Below are 24,338 nucleotides of genomic sequence, written 5' to 3' on the forward strand. Positions count from 1 at the left end.
TGGGATGTTGATATAGATGGAAAATAACTTTTTGTATAATAACATGAGAATGAAACTAAATGGCAACACATTGAAGAATCAGAATTTATTAAGTTTCTAATGAAATGATCACCTGATTGGATTCCATCTCTGTTCAGGGTTAGTATCCCTTTGAACCCTGGAGGTGTCTTTATACAGCATGCTAGGGGGGTAGTGGGTCACCCATGACGACCTTTGTGTCTAGTCTTTCACCACGAACATTAGCATCGATAGTCACACGTTCTGACGATTGTTTCAGTGCGACTTTCTGATTTTCGTTCCTTAGTTTTCCAAACTAATAGCTAAAAAAACTGGAGCCATTTGGGATAAGTACTGCGGAACTATTCAAATGATAAGCTGTGATTGGATTTTTAGAAATAGAATTTAAAACATGGGCCATGTTTTGAAATCTTAGAGGAGTTCTGGTTTAAGGTCTGGAATGTGAAATATTCTCTTAAATGTTCTATCTTCTGACTGACTGTACAGGTTTTTATAATCGCCAAGCTACTGATTGTTTCAGATTAAAATAAATGGCACCATGTTCTAAGGAGGAGTTCGAGATGAGATGTACATGGTTTTAGATCCTCTCATACACAACTGCTTTTGGGATGGTAAAATCAGAATATTACGCAAGTTTAAACTGAGTGCCTTCAGTGACTTCTGGAATGTAGGAAGCATTCCCGCTTCTGGTCACGAGGATCTGGTCACATGGGTTGGTTTCTCTGCCAAGAAGTCCTTCTGTGGGTTCTGGAGAGAAGACACTTAAGGAAGGCACATTTTAGAGGGAGGAGCTTTATGCTTACGTTCTAAGCAGTTGATCAAATATGGAAACAGTTACTGTAGGAGACCACACTACCAAGTATGTGTAAAACACAGCTCTTCCCCTTAGGTGTGTGGCTGTTTAATACATTTTCTTGTGCCCCTTTTTTTGATCAGGGTACTTTTCACCACTGTAGTGCTAGCTTTTTAAAATCACGTTTGACATCTATCACTTCTAACCAATCTCTCTGCAGCTTGTCCAGGTGACAGGTAGGGGGAGGAACCTGGGTAGGACCCTGCTGTGTTTGTGGTCAAAGGCACATACTTGCACTGCATTATTGACATTGATTTATTCCACTTTCATTTCCATTGTGTTACGTTTTTGTTTGAAGTTTGTTTTTTTCCAAATATATATATTTTTTCATTTATGAAATTGAAGTTTTCTACTAACAGCCAGCTAAAATTTGGTATGTATTGTTAGCTCACTCTGTTTCACTTGGATGTTTCATTTTGAAAGAAATTTAATGTTTCACATGTAGCTTCATGTGAAGGAGCGAGTCCTGTAATGAAATGCTGTGTTGCCGTGATGGTCACACGTGAATGGCCCAGTATCTCACCGGTGAGATGTCCAGACTTGTCAGGGTTGCCCTCTTGAAATGTGATGTTTCTTTTATGTGATCTCTCTCAATCTCTCTCTCTCTCTCTCTCTCTCTCTCTCTCTCTCTCTCTCTCTCTCTCTTTCTCTCTCCCCCCAATGTTGAAGATGTAGAACTTTGTTTTTAAATATTTTTATAACTTTGTTCATGCACCTAAGTTTATATTTTTTGTGATTTTAGACTTTAGCAGTTTGTATATTTGGGACATTTTAATGTGATCATTGTGCTTACTAAAATTACACTAATAAACATCTTACATTAACATCTTATGGACTGGATTTTGGTTGGGGTGTTTAATTATTGAAGTATAATCTGACTAAGATGTGAGTTTGGTAAATAAAGACACGCTTGAGGCATGAGTTCTCCATCTAACAAAGCTTCTAATCCTATCCCATAATTCATAATTGTGTGGGCCTTTTACTTTTTTGCCAGGCAGTTTCACTTATGTTGTTGTTTTTGATTCTCAGAGTAACTGTCTTTTATCTAGAATCTTTAAGAGTTCAGAAGCCCAAATGACTATTTGATATTTTATAACATCTGGTGAGAAAGACAGTTGGCAGAGTGGCAATGTGCAGTTACTCCAAAAGACAGTTTCATAGCATATCAATTATTGTCAGATACCTTCTAATATACATGCATGTTCAGTGTAGTCCAATTTAAATTCACGTTTACAGTCTTCCCGAAACGCCTTCTGAATTAGTAAATAAAACTGTTACATTCAATAGCATTTTCATTTTGATGCACGTGAGATGAAGCCTGGTTACAGTTGGATTCTTCCCCTTTGTTGACCTGATAACATGTTGGATGGAGCTGGGAGGCAAGAGAGGGTTCTGGATAGAGACAGACAGGGCTGGGGGGACAGGCCCAGGGTGTTATTTTCATTTCTAAGTCATGTGTCAAACTGGATTATCCTCCATTTTATATTGGTGCTGTTTCCATTACAGTGAAGGCTTACCAAGACTTAACCACAAATTATTTGTGGAATAAACCTCTGTGCTACCATGGAGGCAAATGACTGTTATTTACACTGTTTGGGGCTAGCTATGCAGCACACTAAGCACTCCGCAAATGGCAGTGTTACTGGTAGTTTCCATTGTAATCAGAGTAGGTGGCTTATTATTGTGATAACTGTTCTGGATATGACGTGGTATTGGGCCCTCAGGTCACAACAGCAGTGAAACGGTAAAACTGCTTCGTTAGAGTATCCTGACACAGGAGATACCCTAGGGATTTCAGACTGTCTCTTGTGTCATCAGATAAAATGCATTACATTTAGTGTTAGAAAATTTAAGGCACCAAAAGTGTGAAATCTTAACAGAAAATAAATCTGTAATGTTAGTGTCTGAGCAGCTATTACAACCAACCCACAAGTTGGCATTATAACCATCAGTGAAGTCCAATCATCAAGCTGCAGGCTGTCTGTGTTCCTGCATGTGGACCTGGCAAGACGTCCTTTTCCTTGCCTCCTCCTCAAATCCTAGTAACAAAGCTTTTGTTTTTTTCTTTCACTTTCCAGCTATGAGTTGGATGTTGGAAACACATCAGTAAAATACCAACCTGTTATATATGTTTCGTAAAGTTTTTTTGGTTCGTGGTTGTCTGGTAAAAATGTGGAACGTCTCAGCCAAACACACATGTACCAATTAATACAGCATGTTACATTTTTAGGACTCCCTTGAAACCAGCACATGAACTGGGGCTTAAGAATCTTTTATCTAAGCAAAACATTTGATGATACTGTGAGCCATTTGATTTCAATTTCTGTTGGGGTTTTGTATTGAGTAAGACAAAATATCCTCTTCCTTTGAGTGAGTCCATAATTCTGATACAATTTTTAAATCATAACTTTGTTTATGTGATTTGCTTCTCTTTGTGGAATAAAACTCCACACTATGCCAAAGGCATGTGTAGATAGACATAAAATATTTTATTTGTAATTCTATAATAATGTATGAATACATTCTCTTTTCTAAGAAAAACCAAAGCATTATATATACAGACACACTCTATCAGAGATAAGAGGAGTTTTACTCATAAAACTACTAACATTCACAAACGGCTGCTGTTAATTGATCCTGTTTTTTTTTACCTGAATCTAGACTTGAACAGATTGTTCTATCTGATATGTGTCATTAATAATGATAAGTGTCATTTTATAAAACAGTTTTATAAAGCTCTTTTGAATGTGTAACAGCATATCCATTTTTCATTGGAAGAAGTTGAAGTTAGGTTAATGATAGAGCTCAAAACCTCATCTGATAAGAAGCCCTATGCTCTTTCTACCACAATATGTCGTATCACAGTGGATCTTCTTAAGTGCAAACTAAGCATCAGAAAGACCTTTCAGTGGGAAGGAACGGACTTTGAAAGGCCTGTTTTAAGGCTTTTCTTAGGTACTACTTTCTGGAAGAAAATTCAGGCTGAGGCAAGGGCTTTGCATGTAGGGGGTTTATTTTGAGCAGAATGGGAGACGGGGAAAAATGAAATTGGGAAGAGAAAAAGCCAATACAGTGAGGTATTACTAACTTAGTCACTGCTGTGGACACAGGGGGCTTAACCCTGCTGGGATTTTTTGAGGAACTGTGTCTCAGGATTTTCCACCTGAGTTCTAGTCATCACTGGCCATCTCTCAGTGGTTAACACCTGTACGTCTGGGTCTGCACTTGTGCAGTTCCAGACTACACATGTCTTGTCTCTGGCGTCAGAGGTGCTGTAGGGCAGAAAACTCTGGTTTGATTGAAATAAAGTACCGTATTTTGCCGTGTATAATGTGCACTTCTTTGCCCAAATTTATGAGGGAAAAATAAGGATGCATATTATATATAGGTAGTACTAATTCCATATCTATATGAAATGTTTTTATTTTATTTATGCTTATGAGTTAAAAGTATAACTCTAGAAATCAATAACGATATCTGTATGCAAAATAATACCCTGGAATACGATTGTCGGTTTTGTTGAACTTAGGACGAACTTGCAACAACGAAGGCTTCTTGGCCTTCTGTGATGTGTAGATATTGTAAATTTTTTACCGGTACATAACATTTCTTGTATCTGTTCTTGTGTTTTTAATTATTTATTACATAAAATTTCTTGTACCATAACATGTTAAAAAAAAATTTCTTTATAATACAAAAAGCAAGTACCTAAACGTAAAAAAATAAAAATTTGAATTAAAAAATTAAAATAAAAGATTTTTTCCCTTAAAGTTTGGGCCAAAAACATGGTGCGCATTATACACAGCAGCACCTTATACACGGCAAAATACGGAGCTTCAAATCACACCTACACGCTGCTGCATGCTGCAGCTATAGCAGGGGTACAAGACAGGCTTTAAAGGAGGATTGGGCACAAGGGTGACCAGTAAACCAGGAGGTTAACTCAATAAGAGTTGCCTGCTTCTATGTTATAAAGAGTAAAAATCCTTGAATTCATGGAACTAATACCCAACCCTAATTGTTAGAAACAGTAGAACTACCCAGAAAAATTAGTTTTGGAATTTCCCATCCTAATATTTTCTTCTTGAATAAATTTCAGTAGTTCTTTCTTTTTAGGAATTTGTCCATTTCATGTAGGTTATGTAATTTGTTGACATACCATTGTTCTTAGTATTCCCTTAAAAACCGTTTTATTTCTGCAAGATTGGTATTGATGTTTCCTCTTTCATTCCTGAATTTAGTAATTTGAGTCATCTCTTTTTGTTAATCAGTCTCATAAAATTTGTCAATATTGTTGATCTTTGCAAAGAATGAACTTTGTTTGAGTTTTCTCTATTTCACTCTAATCTGCATTATTTCCTTCCTTCTGCTTCTTTTGGGTTTAGTTTGTTCTTTTTCTAGTTTCTTAAGGTTATGTTATTGATTTGTGATCCCTTTTACTGGTTTTTTCAGCTGTAAATTTCCCTTTAAGCACTATTTGCTGTGTCTCATAAGTTTTGGTGTGTTGTGTTTTCGTTTTCGTTCATCTCAAAGTATTTTCTAATTTCCTCTGTGATTTCTTTGACTTACTGGTAGTTTAGGAGTATGTTGTTAATTTCCATATACTTGTGAATTTCCCAAACTACTTTCTGTTGTCATTCTCTGTTTTAATTAGATTGTGGTTGGAGAACATATTTTGTATGATTTCAATCCTTTTAAATATATTCAGGCTTGTTTTAGGTCTTAACATATGGCCTGTCTTGGAGAATGTTTCATGTGTACTTTAGAAAAATGTGTCTTCTGCTGTCGTTGGGTGGAGTGTTCTTTAAAATGTCTGTTAGGTCTATTTGGTTTATAGTGTGTTGTTTAGGTGTTCTATTCCTTGTTGGTATTCTGTCTAGTTCTATTTATTATTGAAAATGAGGTATTGCAGTCTCCAACAATCATTGTTGAATTGCCTGTTTTTGCTTCATATATTTTAGGGCTCTCATCCTAATGTTTTAAAGGAGAGATTTGAGTAATTAACTTTTATATGCTTTTTACATTGTTCAAGGATTAATTCCTTGTGAAAAATTCTGGGGTGTGTATAAGACGATGTATACAAATGATTACTACAACTGTGAGCTTCCAGGAGCTTTCAAAATAGCAGTGAAATACTGTTCTGGTAGGAAGATTTAAAGTGCTTTATCAAGAGATGATTTTCTTTTCCTCAAAATCTCAACCACTGTTTTTTTGTAGAAATAAAAAAATCTATCCTAAAATTCATATGGAATCTTAAGGATCCCAAATAACTAAAACAATCTTGAAAAAGAGTAAAGTTGGAGGTCTCACACTTCCTGATTTCAAAACTTACTGTGGTGCTACAGTAATCAAAACAGTGTGGCCCTGACATAAAGACAGACATGTAGACCCAGGAATAGAATAGAGAGCCTAGAAATGAACCCTTGCAAATATGGTGAAATGATTTTACACAAGGGTGCCAAGACCATTTAATAGGAAAAAGATAGTCTTTTCAACAAATGGTGTTAGGAAAACTGGATATTCACATGCAAAAGAATGAACCCTTACTTTACACCTTACACAAGAATTAACTCAAATGGATCAAAGACCTAAATGTAAGAGCTGAAACTATAAAACTCTTAGGAGAAAATATGGAGCATAAGCTTCATGACACTGGATCTGGCAATGATTTCTTGGGTATGACATCAAAAAGCACAGGAAACAAAAGTAAAAATAGAAAAATTGGACTACATGAAAATTAAAACTTTTGTGCATCAAAGGACACTTATCAATACAGCAAAAGGGCAGTCCACGAAATCGGAGAAAATATTTGCAAAACATATCTGATAAGGAATTAGTATCCAAAATATATAAAGCATTCCTACAACTCAACAACATAAAAACAACTTGATTAAAAATGAGCAAGAGACTTGAATAGACATTTCTTCAAAGAAGAATATACAAATAACCAATAAGCACATGAAAAGAAGCTTAACAGCACTAATCATTAGGAAAATGCAAATGAAAACCACAGTGAGATACCACTTCACACCTGTAAAGATGGCTATTATTAAAGAACAAGCAAACAGACAGTAAGTGTTGGTGAGGATGTGGTGAAATTGGAACCTTGGTGCAATTGGTGCAATTGGTGGGATTGTAAAATAATGCAGCTACTGTGAGAAACAGTATGGCAACTCCAGAGAAAGTTAAAACAAGAATTACTTGTATGATCTAGCATTCCCACTTTTGGGTATAGACCCAAAAGAATTAAAAACAGGGACTCGAATATATTTCTACATACATGTTCATCGCAGCATTATTCACAATAGCCAAAAGGTGGGAGCAACCCAGGTGCCCATTGACGGATGGGTGGATAAAACAAAATGTGGTCTACACACATCATGGAGTGATATTCAGCCTAAGAAAGGAAGGAAATTCAAACACACACTCCAACATGGGTGAGCCTTAAAGACATTATACTAAGTGAAATAAAAGGACGATCCTGATTCGACTTCTATGAGGTACAGTATGTAAGTAGTCAGATTCATAGAGAGAGAACGTAGAGTGGTGGCTGCCGAGAGTTGGGAGGAATGGGGTTGAGGAGTTCCTTTTTCAGAGTTTCAGTTTTGCAAGATGAAAAATGTTCTGGAGATGTTTGGCAGTGATATTTGTATAACAGTGTGAATGTACTTAATGCCACGAAACTGTACACTTAAAAATGATAAAAATAAATAAAGCCAGCTTATTTGAAAAAAGGTGATTTTCAGATTAACCACTTTGTACACTACAGACCTCTTCAGGATTAAAGTAATGCTTTATATGTTGGCAGTTTTGTGGATTTGTTCTAGTTTGTTGTCCATTTGTAGAGAGAAATCTACAAATATGTAAAAATTACGTAAATGCTAAATAGTTACAAGGAACATTTTGTAAGAACAGATGTAATATTGGTTAAATTCCATGAGGAGGTTGGATGAGAACTAAGGAAATTTGAAGTTCCTTGGATGTAGAGCTGACATCTTAAATTTGTAATGTCCTAAACTGTCTCCCCGATATATCTCCTCATCTCCCCCTTACCGACCAAAACAGAACAAAAAACAAAATCTGCTTCTCTCATTAAATGGAGGTAGAATGTCCTTTTAGTTGCTCAGGCTAACCGTTCGGCTTCCCCATCCTCTCTTTGTCTCACACACCACGTTTAATTTGTCAGAAAAACAGACCTGGCACCTGACCACTTCTCGCCACTCCCACTGTTCTCTCCCCAACTGGAGCCTCGGCCTCTCCACTGGGACTCCTGTGATAACCTTCCAAATTCGTCTCTCCCCTTTCATGTGTTTGCTCCCTCCAGAATATTCTCAAAAGCATCTGGAGTGGTCCTGGATGTGGATCAGATTACTCTTTTGCTCCAAGCCCCACCGTGGTTTCCCATCTCAAAGTAAAAGCCAAAATCCTTCCCAGACACCACGAGGCCATGTGATACCCTTGTCGTCTCTGACCGTATCTTCTCCTAATTCTCCCCTTGGCTAACTTCGCTTCTCTGGTGTTCTTGCTACTGTCCCTGAACCAGCCTGGTGGGCTGCTGCCTTGGGCTCCACGCACTAGCTGTTTTCTCTGGAATGCTCTTCCCTCGGATGTACTCGTAGTTTACTCTCTCCCTTTTCTGCGAGGACTTCCCTACCTTATCTAAAATTGCACCCCTTCCATTTTTCTCTCCTACTTCTTCGCTTTAATTTTCTCCATGGTACTTGTCACTTTATAATCCGTACAGTTTATTTATCTTGTTTATTGTCTGACTTTCCCCACTAGAAGATAAATACTATGAGACGGACAGGGTGTTCATTTTGGTCCGTGCTGTGGCCTGGCACTTAGAACAATGTCTGGCATGTGGTACGTGCTCAGTAAAACCCAAACACTCTGAAGGGAAGAAATGTGGTTCTGAGCAAGGAGTCGGCAGTGAGGTCTGTGCTACGACGGGAGGGTGGAGAGGAAGGTAAGTCAGCGCAGGGGTGGAGGCTGGAGGATGTGCTCGGAGGCGCTGACTGAAGCAGAGCTCTGCAGAAGCTGCACCTTCCCTGGGGCACGGGAGGGGACTCCTGCCATTGCATTTTCTGCTCCTTCTAAAGCCCATCAGGACTGGTGCCCACAGGTCCCGGGCTGGGCTTCTGCAGCGTGTAAGAGATGTGGCAGCAGCTTTTAATGGACCCACGGTGCATACATACTACCCCCCCTTCCGTGGCAAAGCCTGAGATGTGCCATTTAGCCCATTTGCTCTGGTGTTGGTCCCCTGTCCCCAACAGTGTTAGCTTTACAGTGACTTTCCATGTCCCTCCTTACCCATGTTTTCATGGCTAAAGCATGTCACTGAGGTTGAAAAAAAAAATTTTTTTAAACAACCAAGCATTGTGCTATGATCTTTCTGTGCTGTTGAAAAAATTACAAACTCTTATCAAGACCATATGGCTGTGGTGTTTAATGCTGAAAAAAAGCAACGTGCCCTGGCTGTTTTGTATATGGACAGAAAGATTACCTGACTGAAATTTTTGTACATTGGGAAGTTACATAAGCAGTTTGAGTATGCTTCTTTCCTTTCTCTTCCTTTCCTTTCTCTGAGTAGGTGTTTCTTTCTGTTTGATTCAGGCCTCGTGTGGGAAAAGCAAGTTAGCAAGGTCAGCTATAATTGCAAGGATTTTTGCCAGGTATTGGCATGTGTCTTTCTAGAAATAAGTTGCCCTTAGTGATTTTTTTAAATTCGAGAAAACTGTGTGAAGAGCAGGCCTGGATCTTCACCTGCCAGCTTTGGCCTCTTAGGCAAGTTATTTGCCCTCTTTGAACTGAAGGTTCCTCCTCTATTAAAGGTGAACTAGTAATAAAAGAATTGTTTGGGTTAAGGGGCAGAAAATACTTGCAGTGCTTTGTAACTTGGATGAAGGGGTTAATATATGTAAAATGATATTAGGATGATGATTAACGTCCACATAGAAAGACCTCACAGTAAATACTTTTGCCAATAAATCATTCTTTGTTTGGCCATCAGCCCCTTTTCCTGTTTCAATGATTATATAACAGTGTTTGAATTGGATGTAACTAGGACATGTCTGCAGTCCATTGTGTCTTCGGAGATGCTCTGTTTCTAGAAGACAAAACTGAAGGTGAAGCTTTAAAAGAACTCCAGGCAAACTGAAGGAAGAGCTTTTATTTTGTTAATTGTGAGGAAATTAATTTAGGACTTTGTCACTGCAAAAACCTGGCACGGCTGGTTCTCCAGTAGATTTTCAGTCATTGAAAATGTGATGAGAAGATGCAAAGCAGTGTAAATTTAAGTATTACCTTTAGACTCCTTGGAGGTCTTCATTGTAGAGTTCTGCTTCCTGATTAATAAAAGCCAGTATTTTGGGTCTTCAGTTTCTCGGTGTAAAACAGAGGTATTCTGCTGTTGGGGCTGCTGCCTCTGCTCCTGGAGCTGAGCAGCAAAAATGCAGTCTGTTCTCTCATGCACATGACAGCTTTCGAATTAGAGATTAACAGGCACCTTCTGATTTATTTTCTTTGGTTTAAACATCTCTTGTTCTCCCCCCCCCCCTTTTTTATTATGTGGATTTAAGCCATTGCACTGTTTTTAATTCTCAGTGTCTGTATTGGTCAAAGTCTAATCAGGAGACAGAAACGACATGGTAATTTGAACAGGAAATTAATTTTGAGGGGGGAAGAGAACTCTGAAGTATCCAGGAGGGCAGATACAGGGAGCAGTTACCACCTGTAGGACTCACGAAGAGTACACAAGGAGAGAACAATTTGGAAGACTGCCCTTCTCCCCCAAAGCTAGTTTCTTAGCTTGGGTGTCTTCCTCGGGTGCCGAAGATTTTTGCTGAGGTGCTGCTGTAGGCAAGGTTGGCAGACGGGAAGCTTCCCGTATCCCGGGAAGCCAGCCTGGGGTACGGGCAGAACTTGCCTGGGAAGACGCTGCCGGAATGCCCACTAAAACATGTTGGAGTTCTGCACGTGATCAGAGCACCATGGGAGCAAGAAGAGGGAGAAGTGCACAGGAAGCAGGAAGAGAAGCCGCTTCCTCCAGCACGCCTGCCAACTGGCAAAGTGCCATCATCGCGAGCAAAGCGGTGAAGGGGAACGTGGGGCTGAGAGGCAGTCACCCTTTGGCTACTGTTCCCAAGAGACTGACTATGAAGTTAACCCTTGACAACTTGTAGTAATGGGAAGAAGGAAGAGAAGAAGAAGATGATTCAAATATGCAAATAAACAAACAAACAAATATAACGAAGAGAAAATAGAGCCATCACAGTTCTCATTTCTGTAATTAGTCACGAGACCATAGTTGATACCTAGGCCTTCTTTCTTCAACTACCCGGTTGAGATTTCCTTTGCCCTCAGCCAGAACCTCAGCTGGTTGAAGTTCTTTACCTGGTAAAATGACCCAGACTTTCAAACTTTCATTTTCTCAGTAGTCTGGTCCTTTTTGGGTAGTTCCAGTTTTCCATTAACCTTCCTTATTCGTGTGGAAGTAGAGGCATCGCAGCGAATCCCCTGGCTCCAGACATAGCCCTCCTTGCTTGCATTGTGTGGCCGCGGCCCATTTCCCCTTGACAGTCAGGCCCCATCATTCCAGCCAGTAGAGTGACCCCCTTTGCCGCCTGTTGGTTCAGTTGAACCATTGTCGTGTATGCTGGTAGATATAGTCCCCCCTTGGGGACTAAGCCCTTCACACTAGCAGAACTCAAAGTAGTCAGGAGTGGAAGCAAAAATTTTATGAGTGGGTTATTGGATATAGAAGTGATTCCCAGATGCACACACTCTGGCTGTGGGGGCAGCAGCGCCTTATAAGGATCTCTCATTCAAAGTGTTACCCCATTCTTCGACGACGCTTCTTCCAACTGAAAACGTAACTGAGTCTTCAGTAAGTGATTCTACTGTTCACTCAGGCCAGCCACTTTGGGAGATGGGGTGCGATATAATACCGGTTAATTCCATGAGCATGAGCCCATTTGTTCGCGCTGCTGTGAAATGACTTTCTTGATCAGAAGCAATGCAGTGAGGAGTGTCAAGATGGTGGATCAGGCGTTTTGTGAGAACTTGGGTGCCGGTGCTGACAGAAGTGTTATAGGCAGAGAAGGCAAATCTGTATCTAGAATACATGTCTATTCCATCAAGGACAAATCTCTGCCCCTGTCCTACACCCCCACCCCCATGATGAAATCAGTTTAGTGTAATAACTTGCCACTGGGTGGGTAATTAGTCTCCCCGGGAATGTGCCATGTTGGGGGGCTCAGTGCTGGCCCGTGCTATTGGCACATTAGACACTTGGCAGTAGCTTTAGCCAGGTCAGCCTTGTTTAGGGGGAGTCCATGTCGTTGTGCTCGTGCAGAGCCTCCGTCCCTGCCACCATGGCCACTTATCATGGGTTCATGGAGGAAGCACTCCTGGGGAAGGAGGCTGATGGCCACAGATAGGTCATTTTTTTTGGACCTAGTTATTAACAGCTTCATCTACAGTGACTGCCCTTTAATAATTATTCACGTGGGACACAAATATCTTAGTCTGTGCCCATTGTGAGACTTTTATCCACGTATATTTTCCCCAAATTTCCTTGTCACCATTTCTTTCCAAGTCCCTAACCAACCAGCAAAATCCTTAATAATTGTTCATAATCAGATCCAATCTGTGCTCTGTCTCACTCTAGGCAGAGGGGACAGCCAAATGTGCAACCCGAAGTTGCACCCACTGAGAGGGTTTTCCTTCACTGTTGTCCTTCAGGGTGACTTTTAGTTGCTGCATCTGTAGCAGCGTATTTGCAGACTGTGTAAACCAGATTAGGCTTGTGTCTTCCCCGTTCAGCTGGTCATATGGAACTCGCGTGGCCATTGGCGTGGGCTCAGAGAGAAGGTGGTGCGGCAGGAGGCGGTGCGGGAGGAACCTGAGCCACCTGCTCACGTAACTTGCTCATGTCTTTGCACCTGCTTGAATCGGGCCTCTTATACCTCATTTCTGCTTGATAACAGATTGGTGCTGTGTATGCCCAACTAGCTGGGTTAGTTAGACAATGTGCAGTTCATGATGAGACGCGCAGGCTACGTGGTTACGTTATGCCCATGTTTAGGCATTTAACCTCTACCAACACCCGATAACAAGCCTGAAGGTAGTCCTCAAAAGGTGAATAGTTGTCTGCAGGAGACTATAGGTTTTCTCTAAAATTCTAGAAGTTTGGGCTGTCATTTTCTTACTCTTGCTTGCTCGAGGCCCCACTCAGCATCCCTATTTGCCATAGACACTTCAGATATCACTGCATCTGTTGGATCATAAGGCCCAAATGGCAAAGCAGCTTGAATGGTGGTGTAAACTTGCTGCAGAACCTTGTCTGGCTCTGGTCCCCACTCTGTCAGCCTTACAGGTGACTTGGTCATGGGTTAAAGAAGTCCACGCAGATGTGGTATGTGTTACCTACCAAATCCAAAAGGGTCTACTAAGCATTGCACCTCTTTTACATTGTTGATTATGTGACTTGTAATAACTTACTCACCTTGGAAGGGAAATCTTGACGTCCTTTGGGCCATTGGTTCCAAACACTTAGTTGATGTGAAGGGCCCTTGAATTTTTGTGGTTTAACTCCTATGCTCTTACTAAAGTATCTATGCTTGCTACTTTCTACTCATCAAACCCGGTTAGCCTAATGTCAGCATAGTGGGCGAATGGGATATTTTTTGGAATGTCATGATGTTCAATGTTTCTGAACTTTATCCTGGTAGAATTGGTGGAGCCCTGAGGCAAGACTCACAGGCATGTAACAAAAGGCGGGTAAAAACAAAGTGCTTCTGGTTGGTCCTTGCAAATTGGTGTGGAAAAAAGACATTCGACAGGACGATATCAGTATACGGAGTGCAATACAGATGCCACATCTGGGGCATCAGCTGCCAGATGGAATAATCTCCTGATTAAGTTAGGATAGTTCACAGCCATTCGCCAACACCCATCGGACTTCTGCACAACCCCAAAGGGATGAGATAGGATAGGTATCACCACCTTTGTTTATTTCACGTCTTTGATAATGGCATCAGTCTCTTTAATTCTAGGGATGTCGTATTGCCTCTGATTTAATATCTTGGTAAGGAGGGGAAGTTCTAAGGGATTCCCATTAGCCCTTCCTGTTATAATGGCCCTTGTCAATTGGGCCAGCTAGCTGGTAGTGGAGAGCCAAGGTGGGACTTCGGCTAATTGCCAAGTATGTCTGTTCCCAATTCATCCAGGAACTAAGGAAATAGCCACAATGTAGGTCCATGGAACAACTGGTCCACTGTGAGTTGGACTTGAGCTAAGCACGCTATCTGTTACCTGACTCCCATGAGCCGTCACTTTGACTGGTAAGCCACAGTGGCACTTTGGGTCCCCAGGAATTAGGTCTGGGTATTTCCTTTAATCCATAGTCACTCTAGGAAATGGCCTTAGGGAAGCTTGGAGTTGGATTCATAGTACGTACTTGTGGAAGCGATGTAGGATCTTTCCTGAACAGGTTCTGGGTTTGTGAATTGACGTCGGTCTGGAAACTGGATGATAGGCTGTGACTTTTTAAGGACGGTTTTTACTACCAGGGGGAGTGTTTTTTCCTGTTATGTAGATCAATCCATGTTTTAGTTGGTTGGCTACCTGTGGAACACTGAGATCAGTGAATTACCGTGAAAGATCCTGGTGGGCCAAGGCCTTCTGATTACCCAGACAGCCCTGCTGCCTTTTATGGTAGATGCACCCACCTTGTCTTTGATGAGTAAGTGCTTCCGCTTGGCCTCTGCTATCCCCGGGTCCCGTCATCCCAACTGAAATCAGGGAACTCACTTCAGGGATGATATCCCCCGTGCTCATACCTGGGCGTTGTGACAGAGTCTGTGTGGCCTGCAAAGCATGAAGTATTTACGTCTGACCCTTTATAGATAAAGTTTGCTGACCCACTTCTAGGGGGACAGGTATGTGCTACAAAGGAGAACAACCACAGAGCTTTTCACGGGTGCAGGTGCTTCCCCACTAATGTGTTTCTCGATGCCTTAGTTAAAGGAGTGTCTTCTGGGTTTTCTTGTGCAATGTAGGCCACACGTAAAAAATCAATTCCAACGTTTGTCTCCTTTGAGTCCTTCCTTTACGCCTTGCCAGCAAAGCTTTGGCATCTCTACCTCATTAAACGTAGGTAGGTCACTCACTGGTAAGTCCAAATTTCAGTCAACCAACTGAGTAAATTGTTAGAGCCACTTCTAGCCACAGAGGCCAACACATTAAATTGGGAAGCTCTAGTAAGTGAACCTGTATCAATAAATTACACCCAATATAGAACTATATTCTACGCTCCTTGGTCAAACATAATCTAATTCTGCATGTGCTACCCAGCTTCTGCCAATTTCTTATTACCACAGTGTTGCAGTTTTTTGAGTGTGCAAGTTTTCTTCAGGATCATAGCATGCACCTGTCCCCCTAGACATGTCCCCCTAGACCTAAGCTGGCAAACATGTATCTGTAAAGGACCATATTGTAGGCGTGGCATGCCATTGGTCTCTGTCACAAATAACCCTTGAATAACATGATTTTCTACTGTGCAGGTCCACTTATGCACAGATTATTTTCAATAAACACTGTAAAAGTATTTTCTCTTCCATATGATTTTTCTTAATATTTTCCTTTTTCTAGCTTACTTTATTGTAAGAATACAGTATATAATGCATAACATACAAAATATGTGTTAATTGATTGTTTATGTTATTGGTAAGACATCTGGTCAACAGCAGGCTATTAGTAGTTAAGTTTTTGGGGGGTCACTTATATGTGGATTGTTGACTGAGCGGGGGGGTTGGTGCCCCTAACCCCCCGTGTTATTCAAGGGGGGTTACTCAACTCTGCCATTGTAGCACAAAAGCAGCCATAGACAATACATGGACAAATGAGCCTGGCTGTGTTCCAATAAAACTTTATATATAGACACATGTAAATTTCACATATTTTTCAAATGTCACAAAATAATCTTTTCATTTTTAAAAACCATTTAAAAATGTAAAAGCCCTATGAACTTTGGGTGATAATGATATGTCAAATGAGGTTCACTGATTGTAACAAATGTGCCCTGCTGGTGAGGGACGTTAATGGGAGAGGCTGTGGGCGCACCGGGGGCTTTGGGGAAGTTCCTGTACCTTCTCTTCAGTTTTGCTGTGAACCTGAAACTACTCTAAAAATCAAATTCTGGTTTTTAAAAATGTACAAATCACTGTTAGGTTGGGGCCTCTGTAGAAACGGGAGCCAGGGCAGATCTGGCCCGTGGACTGTAGCTTATGTGCTTTGCCCTAGAGTGTTCTAAGGTTTGACCCTAGTTGTAGGTCTGGGGGGCAACAAAGGGTGGTTGGGAGACGCCATGAGGAAATGAGCATGCGCTTTCAGGGTATCTGCCCGGGTGACACTTTCCTCAGGGTTTTGCGTCAGGATGGCTAGTATCCTCAGACACCAGAGGGGGCTCAGGATTGTCAGTTTCAGCTGCATGTAACCAGATGTCTCCATTCCAAGTGTCATTATTCCATTCTTTCCCAGTCAGTGTTCTGACTTCACCTGAAGAACGTGGTGAGATTGTGAGTTCAACAGTCTTTGTAATGAAAGTTTTTGTTTGATTTTTTCCAACACTCTTAGCCCTGGGGCTGCAGGATATGAGCCCCTTTGGGACTGTGATGTAAACTCTGGTTCTCAGACTAACTCTCAGAGCTCGAGAGACCTGAGTTTGTGGTTCTCTTTCTGTGAGCCCTCCGTGTATCCCGCCGAATCACTCCATCCTACCGTTACTGTGGTCACTGGTACTGCCGTGACCAGTGCTGCAGCTGCTTGTGCTCCCACGGTGCTTGCTGCAGTTTGCATTCAACACCGTCACAGATGACAGCTCAATTAATTGTGTCGCCTGCATGCCACGGATTCGCAGCATTGGCAAGGTGCTGCTTAGCAGCGCACTGAGACCCAAAGGCCTGACCAAACGATCCCCACATCCCGCGTTTGTAAGTCTATGTTCTGGGGTCACCGTCCTTTGGGTAGCAATACTGTGTTGGGTTCCAGTCAGGAAACAGACACATAGTGATTTCAACAAGGGGAAGTTAACATAAAGAAGTACTGACAAATGAGATTAACCACTGAGGGGGAAAGAGAACTCTGAAGAATATAGGAAGGACAGATACAGGGACGAATTACTCCTTCTGTGCCTGAGGTGGCATACACCAGAAACGGACAGGACAGTCTTGCAGGAGAGCCCGCCCAAGGCTGAGATTCAGCCCTCTGGAGGGTAAAGCTGTGGCCCGCTGGTGTGGGTGTGGAGAAGTTCCTGAGATGGCACAGGCTGAGGCTGGCATAGGGGCACCACTTGCAGGGATACCAAGACAGCTCGGGAAAGCCGCCCTGGGCCATGCAAACTCACTAGGAAACTGGCGGGGGTGACAGCAGAACCCACATAAAGCCACTGAAGGGTCTGCTGAAACTTATGGGGGTGAGCACCATGGGGTGTCCCACACACCTGCATGGCACCCCACGAACAGGAAGAGAAGAAAACGCACTGGAACCAGGCACATTTTATTCACTGCTTTATCCCTGGAACCGGGCCCATAGTTTAGGTACTTACATGATTGTTGAATGAGTGAGTGCAGCTCAAGATAGCATTAAATGGTTGGTATTTTGTTATATTTGATTCATTCAATTTAAAGAAAAACTGTGAATGACCTGGTCAACCAGCTGAAGTATATAAATGCGAAATTTTGAATGGTTGAGTTAAAGGATACCTTACTTAATTTGGTTTAAATAAAACTGGTCACCTGCTAGGGCACCAGTGGACCCCCTTCCGAAGACTTGGTATGTGTTTGTGTGCACTGTTAACACACTTTCTAAAGAACTGGCCATGGTTATGACCAGTGGATGTGAAAGATACAACATTGTGGTTTTAAAGGTTTTTATTAAAATATAGCTAACAAACATTGTGTTTTTATTGCATTTTTTTCAGAGCAGAGAGAAAGCTACTGCACCAAGAATGTTTTGTTTTTCATTAGGCATTAGTAAACCAAAGAAGCAGAGGTTTGTCAGATCGAGGATTCTGGCAGAATTTTGGTCTTGCCTCCCTGGTAATAGGATGTGAGGCAGAGGTGGGAGGCAAGGTGTGTGTTGAGTGAGAGGACCAGGGATTGAAACCTGACCCTCTCCCGACTCAGTGCCTCTCTGTGCTGCCTCAGGGTGGAGGACCTTGCTCCATGTCCAGCTCTGTGCCAGGAGGAGGAAGGTCCGAAAGTAACGGGAAACCAAACCCTGCCAGGGGCCGACAGACTTCTTATCAGAGTGTGAAAAAATCCTTCAGAATCTGAGGGAACCAGAAACAGGAAAAGAATAAAATGTTTGGACATTAATTTCCTTCTTGATTCATATGTGTTTCAGTGTTCCAGATTATATTCCATAATGAGAATATTAAATATCCACAAATAGTTTGCCCAGCTTGGGAAAGTGGTTTTTCATCTTCACTTTAGAGTGGGAATGTCAATTATCCATAGTTGTCTGGAATAAATTGGCAGAATGAGTAGAAGTCATTGAAATATGGGCAGTGGACATGAATACAGCTTAATATCCACATGTGATTACTTTCATATATATATAAGCTGTTTAACAGAATATGAAAATAGAAATGGGGTTCGTTATGCATTATTGACATTTTTAGGGAATATTTTAATTTCTTTTTTGTCTGAAGAAAGAGCCTGGTTTTTATATCCCTCTAATTAGGGTAGCTAGATACCATGTCATAGGTGCATACCGTCTTGGTTTGTCATGGATGCTGTCCTGACCTAATTATTAATAATTGTTCCTTTTACTCTCGAGTATCATGGCCTATTCTGACCAGGCAGACTTAAGTATTTGAATGAGCTGATTTAGTTTAACATAAATTTCTATTTAATAACTCTGAACATTTACAAAAAGTAAATTATACACTGATTATAATATTTTAATAGGCAGCAAAAATATAATGTGAATAAAATTAAATGGAACAAAGCTGTTGTAAAAAGTAGAATCTTAATTTGTAAATTGTATCATTAAGAAGAAAACACCAGAGCACAGGTGAATGCACTGGTTGCCATGAGAACACTGAGGGAAGAAGTCCCTGTGTTTAAGAGGAGTGGTCCATGCAAATACTCGTATTTCCTAGGAGGGTGACCCCGAAAGGAAGAGTAAGCCTTGGGTTGGCAAACAGTGTGGGGAGAGCTAAGTCAGGTATCCTACGTGGATAGAGCAGCTTCGGTAAAAGAATAGAGGATGTGGGTACCGGATAGTGGGGTGAGCTGGGGTTTGGGGGGGTGGAATGGATGACTGGTTATGCTGAAACATTATGTAAGACGGGCTTGTACAGAATCTCGAGTGATGTAAATTTGTCCTGTAACCTGTAGGTTACAGGGAAGCATTGAAGGGTTTTAAACCAGGGAGTAATCTGAACGTGTTTTATGTTAAGAAGAGGAGAGTCGGATGGAGGCAGAGACTCTTTAGTATTAGAGCTTTCTGATTTCATATATCCCTATTCCCTCCCTCCACACAACCGTAGGTGGTTTTTTGAAGCAAATCCTAGACATCATGTAATTCTTTTGTTATATCAGTCTGTATCTCTAGAAAGCAATTCCTTTTTAAAACACAATTAGGGTACTATTAACACACATCTCAATTTATAATACTAATATCCAGCCAGTATTCGGTTTACCAGCATCTCATCCAGTTATCTCATTTGTTTGGTTTTAATAACTGCTTTGTTAAAATTAGAATCTAAGTTTCTTTTAATACATAGATTTTTTTATAGGGGATTTTTTTCTTTAATACAGTATGGATTTTGTGTGTTTTTTAAAGATGCTAGAGATATAATTGTGTTTTAACTAGAGGAGGAGAAGTGCGGAGAGAAGGGATACAAAGTAAGTCTGGGAGGTTCAGGGCTGGATTGCCGGGGAGCTGATGAACGGCGTGCCTGCATGCGTGCTGTCCCGGAAGGCAGAGTGAAGTGTGTTTCTCGTAGTCTCTAGTTTAGCTTTGTTTTCAAATTAAAAAAAATAAAGGTGGAGGATTATTTTTCAGTTATATAAGCAGGAAGGAAGGAAGGAATGATGGACTCACATAGTTAAATTTGCGGTAGAGGAAAGGCAGTCGAAGAATGTTATTTTCTGTAAAGTGATAGTTTGTATGTTGGGACGGAGGATGCTGGAGAGGAGAGTATATGGAAGAACCTCTTTGGAGAATGAGAAAGGAAGTTGTGTACAGACACATGCTTTTATAGGAACAGTGTCCATTCAGTACGATAATAAGCTGAGGGTCGTGGAGGCAGAAGGAACACCTGAAAACAGTGTGGTGCTCACAGATAAGTTATTGCCAGCTATTGCCATCCTGTACGTGTGCCCACTCGAGGAAGCAGCCTGCCGGATTTCTGGTTGAAGCAAAACAAGCTCACTGTGTAGTCTTTTAGGATGTTTTCAAGAAGCGTGCTGGTTTGTTTTTCAGTGAACCAGAGAAACTATTAACCCAAAGCGTCATCTCTGTCCTTCAGTGCTTCACTGTTTTCAAATATTGTTAGAATTCTGAACTCTTAAAAAAAGAGTCTCCCAGATATTTTAGGGATGTCAGATATTGTTCATTTCAAACCAGGAAGGTTGGTGGGCTTTTTTGACTGTTTAGTATAGAGGAGAAGGACACTCTAATATAGTTAGATATGAACATTTAAATCTAGTTTGTTCTAAAAAGTGGAGTTGGCTGAAAATTTGAGGAGTTAACTTTTTTCTGTCACTTTTTTCTGATTTTAGAAAATAGAAATGCTTAAATTCTTATTTTGAATTAATTCCAAATGTACAAAAAAGTTGAAAGAATAGAATAAAACAAAGAACTTTTGTATGTTTTTCCAGATTTACCAATAAGTAACATTTTCCCACAATTGCTTTATCATTCTATAATATGCATATATGTAGGGATGTATATATACTGTTTTCTTGGTCAGTTTTGTTTTTTCTTGGTAGCAATAATCTGATGTTCTCGCATGTGTTACTTACAGTGTCACCAGTAATCGAAAATATCGTTTTCTGAGATTGCCCCCGTCTTTTCTGTGAAGCCTGCTTGCTAGCATTAATTTTCTTCTCTTTCCATATAATTTAAACATCATCATACAGTTTAGCCCTTAGTGAAATACTGTGTTATGTGTTTCCTCATTTCTCAGATGGCTAAGTTTCTATCACAAAAACATAGCGAAGCCTGAACTTTGTCTTGGACATCTTGACTCTGTTTGGGGTGGGGGGGGCAGATGTGCAGGGAAAGAGCTAGAAGAGTGATAGTTATACATGAGCCCACAGTGCAGTATATGGGGACGTGGACTGATAGACTTTTAGAGCTTAGAGCTTGGAGACCAGATACTGATACAGTCCTTTCATGATATTGGTGGGAATATTGAGGTTCAAAGGAATTAAATGAGTTAACTAAGGTCTCTTCAAAGAGCTGAGACTACGACTTGAGTCTTCAGCCTCAAACTGTGTTCTTTCTCTGCTGCTTTATCTTTATACTTGACTCTATAGGTAAATAGCAGTATGCTGAAGGATGAGAATGTCTCTAAATACTCTTAAGTCATCAGTTCTCAAACTTTTTAGTATCAAGACAATTTTCGTGCTTAAAAATTAGGAAACTTTTGAGGATGGTGAATATGTTTGCTGTCTTGTGGCGATGGCATACATGTGTCACAATTTCTCAAATTGTACACTTTAAATACATGCAGCTTATTGTATGTCAGTTGTACCTCAATAAAACTGTTCATAAAATTTAGGACCCCCAAAGAGCTTTTGTTTATGTGGATTATATCTATCAGTATTTCTTAAATATTAAAATTGAGAGACTTTCAAACTGTTGTTTTCAAATAACAATAATAAAGTCATGAATGTTAACGTTAACATTTTAAAATAAGTGGTTTCCCAAAAAAAGTTTAGTAAGAACACTTGTGTTGTTTTACATTTTTCTAAATTCGTTAATGTCTGCTCTAATAGACATTCTGTCACAATATGTTGTTTGGGTTGAAGTATATGAAGAAACTCTTTTACATACATATGTATGTATTTAAGAGAAGGACTATTTTGATAGTTTTTTTTTTTCAGAACTGTGGATATTCTCCTTTGATTTCACATTAAAACTCGACAAGTGATGGTTTCTTAAAGGTTTTTTGCAGTGTAGAACCTGACACAGTGAACTTTTTGTGTTCTGTTATATTAAAAGCCACTGGTTTATCTTGCACTTAGAAAGGATCTTCTCTGATAGGATTACTCTGGCTTAGATTTAGAGATACAACTACTTGATTAATTGGTACTTTTAATATTTAGTCACTTGCCTTTTCTGTTAAATGACCCAATTTCACAAAAATAGAAACTGGCCCCTATCTTTCCCTATTCTACTTCTAGAAGAGAACCAAGGTATCTAGGGTTGTTTCTGTTGCATCATGTAAATTGCTTTTTGTTTAAAATTTCATTTTTCATTCTTTTACTGAAATAGACTTTTTGAGTAGACTGCAGTTATGCTAAAAAAAAAAAATAAAAATAGATAACCACCCACATTTATCCTGAAGGCTGTTGTTTCTGCAAAGGAGTTTGCCTACTTTTGCTGCCGAGTTTTAAGAAGGAAATCTGGGTCAACAGCATTGTACGAAGATATGGGGGCGGCTTCTCAGACGTGCTCATTAATGACACTGTTTCCGGCGGCTGGCTATTCTGGCAGCACCGCTGTGAAGGGGGATAACCCGTGCCATCTGCGTCTAAAACCAGACGCATATTCCTTCTCCAGGATGCAAGAGAAATGTACCCACTTCTAACAATTGTGGGTTTTTACCAAGGGTAAGAAGTAGAAACAGAATCACTAGCCTTTTAAAGCTTGTTTTGGAAATAGGCTATTGTTTAAATTCTTTGGGGGTTCTTTATGCTTTACATATTACCGGTGAATGTAAATCATTTTCCAAGAAGTTCGGTGTATAGTGTGAATTTATTAACGTGAATCATCCAGTCTAGAATAATGACCTTGGAGTAATTTTGATTAAAATTAAAAACAAACAAAAAAACCCCCTCAGATATCTAAGATCATCTCAGTCAATGTTCCTGAAGGAACATCTCAGGGAATGCAAATCTAAGATAAATTATTTCATTTCATTCCTCTTCTCTTTCCCTAAACCATTTGATGTAGATGAAATCAGATTTACATGATTCCATGAAACATGAAAATAAAGGGCAACCTTAAAGGGGAAAATTTGCACCAGAGGCGGCCTGATGTTGGCTAGTGGTAAAGGAGGGACAGTCCTGCCACTTACCCGCCCAGTTTGCCCTGACTTTAGCAGTAGTGGTTATGTAGTGGCATCTCATAGAGATTTTAATGATGGTGAGCTTCTTTTCATGTGGATATTATCCGTTTGTTTATTTTCTTCTGCCCATTTTAAAATTGAGGTGTCTTATAATTGTGTTGTAAGAGATTTCTTTTTTCCAAGTCTCACTGTTTTATGCTAGCTTCAACATACAGAGTAACATTCTAATAAAGATAATCAGAACAAACAAAATGTAGGGAAACTGAAAATAAGAACTGTATGGGCACTGCTCATTGCAAGTATAAACAAAACTGAACAAAAAGAGCTCATTGGGGGAAATAGTTATTTCCCCCATGTTAAATGCATAAGCGCAATTTTGAACAAATACTATATGTACCAGTATTTAAGTAATGTATACATCTTTCGTTTTTAATGTGATAAATGAACTTGTTTCTCTAGTTAAAACTTATCTAATGTAGATTTTAATTTAAAATGTGTTGTGAGATTTTTAACTGCTTCTGCATACATATCCTTTATTAGATTTATGATTTGCAAATATTTTCTCCCAGTCCGTGGCTTCTCTTCTCATTTTCTTAACGGTATCTTTGGAAAGCAAAAGTTGTAAATTTGGTTCATGTCCAATTCATCAGTTTTTTTCTTTTATGGATAGTGTTTTTGATGACATGTCTAAGATATCTTTGCCTAATCCAAGGTCACAGATTTTTCCCCTATGTTTTATTCTATAAGTTTTTTAGTTTTAGCTCCTTACATTTAGGTCTTTAATTCATTTGGAGTTAGTTTTTGCTTAAGGTATGAGGTAAGTGCCCAGTTGAGTTTATCATTTGTTGAAAAAAAAGTATCCTTTCCCCCATTGAATTATGTCGGCATATTTGTTAAAAACCAGTTGACCACACCTGTGTAGGTTTCTTTCTGAACTCTGTTCTGTTCCATTTATCTAATGTGTGGTCTATACCACACTGACTTGGTTATTATACATTTATAATAGCTTTTGATATTAGGTCATTGTAACTCCTCCAACTTGCTTTTCTTTGAATTTGTTTTGGCTTTTCTATGTTTTTTGTATTTCCATGTAAATTACGGGATGATCTTGTTGGTATCTTAAAAAAATTCTGCTAGGAATTGCCTTGAATCTATTGG

General features: G+C 40.0%; 1 protein-coding gene across 17 annotated transcripts in view; it reads left to right on the plus strand.

Annotated features, from left to right (window-relative positions):
• The window catches only part of MAP4 (microtubule associated protein 4), a 151,610-nt gene that overhangs the window by 70,583 nt on the left and 56,689 nt on the right, over window positions 1-24,338 (plus strand). The gene's annotated exons all lie outside the window — the stretch shown is intronic.

The sequence above is a fragment of the Rhinolophus ferrumequinum genome, chromosome 17, assembly GCF_004115265.2.
Source record: "Rhinolophus ferrumequinum isolate MPI-CBG mRhiFer1 chromosome 17, mRhiFer1_v1.p, whole genome shotgun sequence".
Classification (NCBI taxonomy): domain Eukaryota; kingdom Metazoa; phylum Chordata; class Mammalia; order Chiroptera; family Rhinolophidae; genus Rhinolophus; species Rhinolophus ferrumequinum.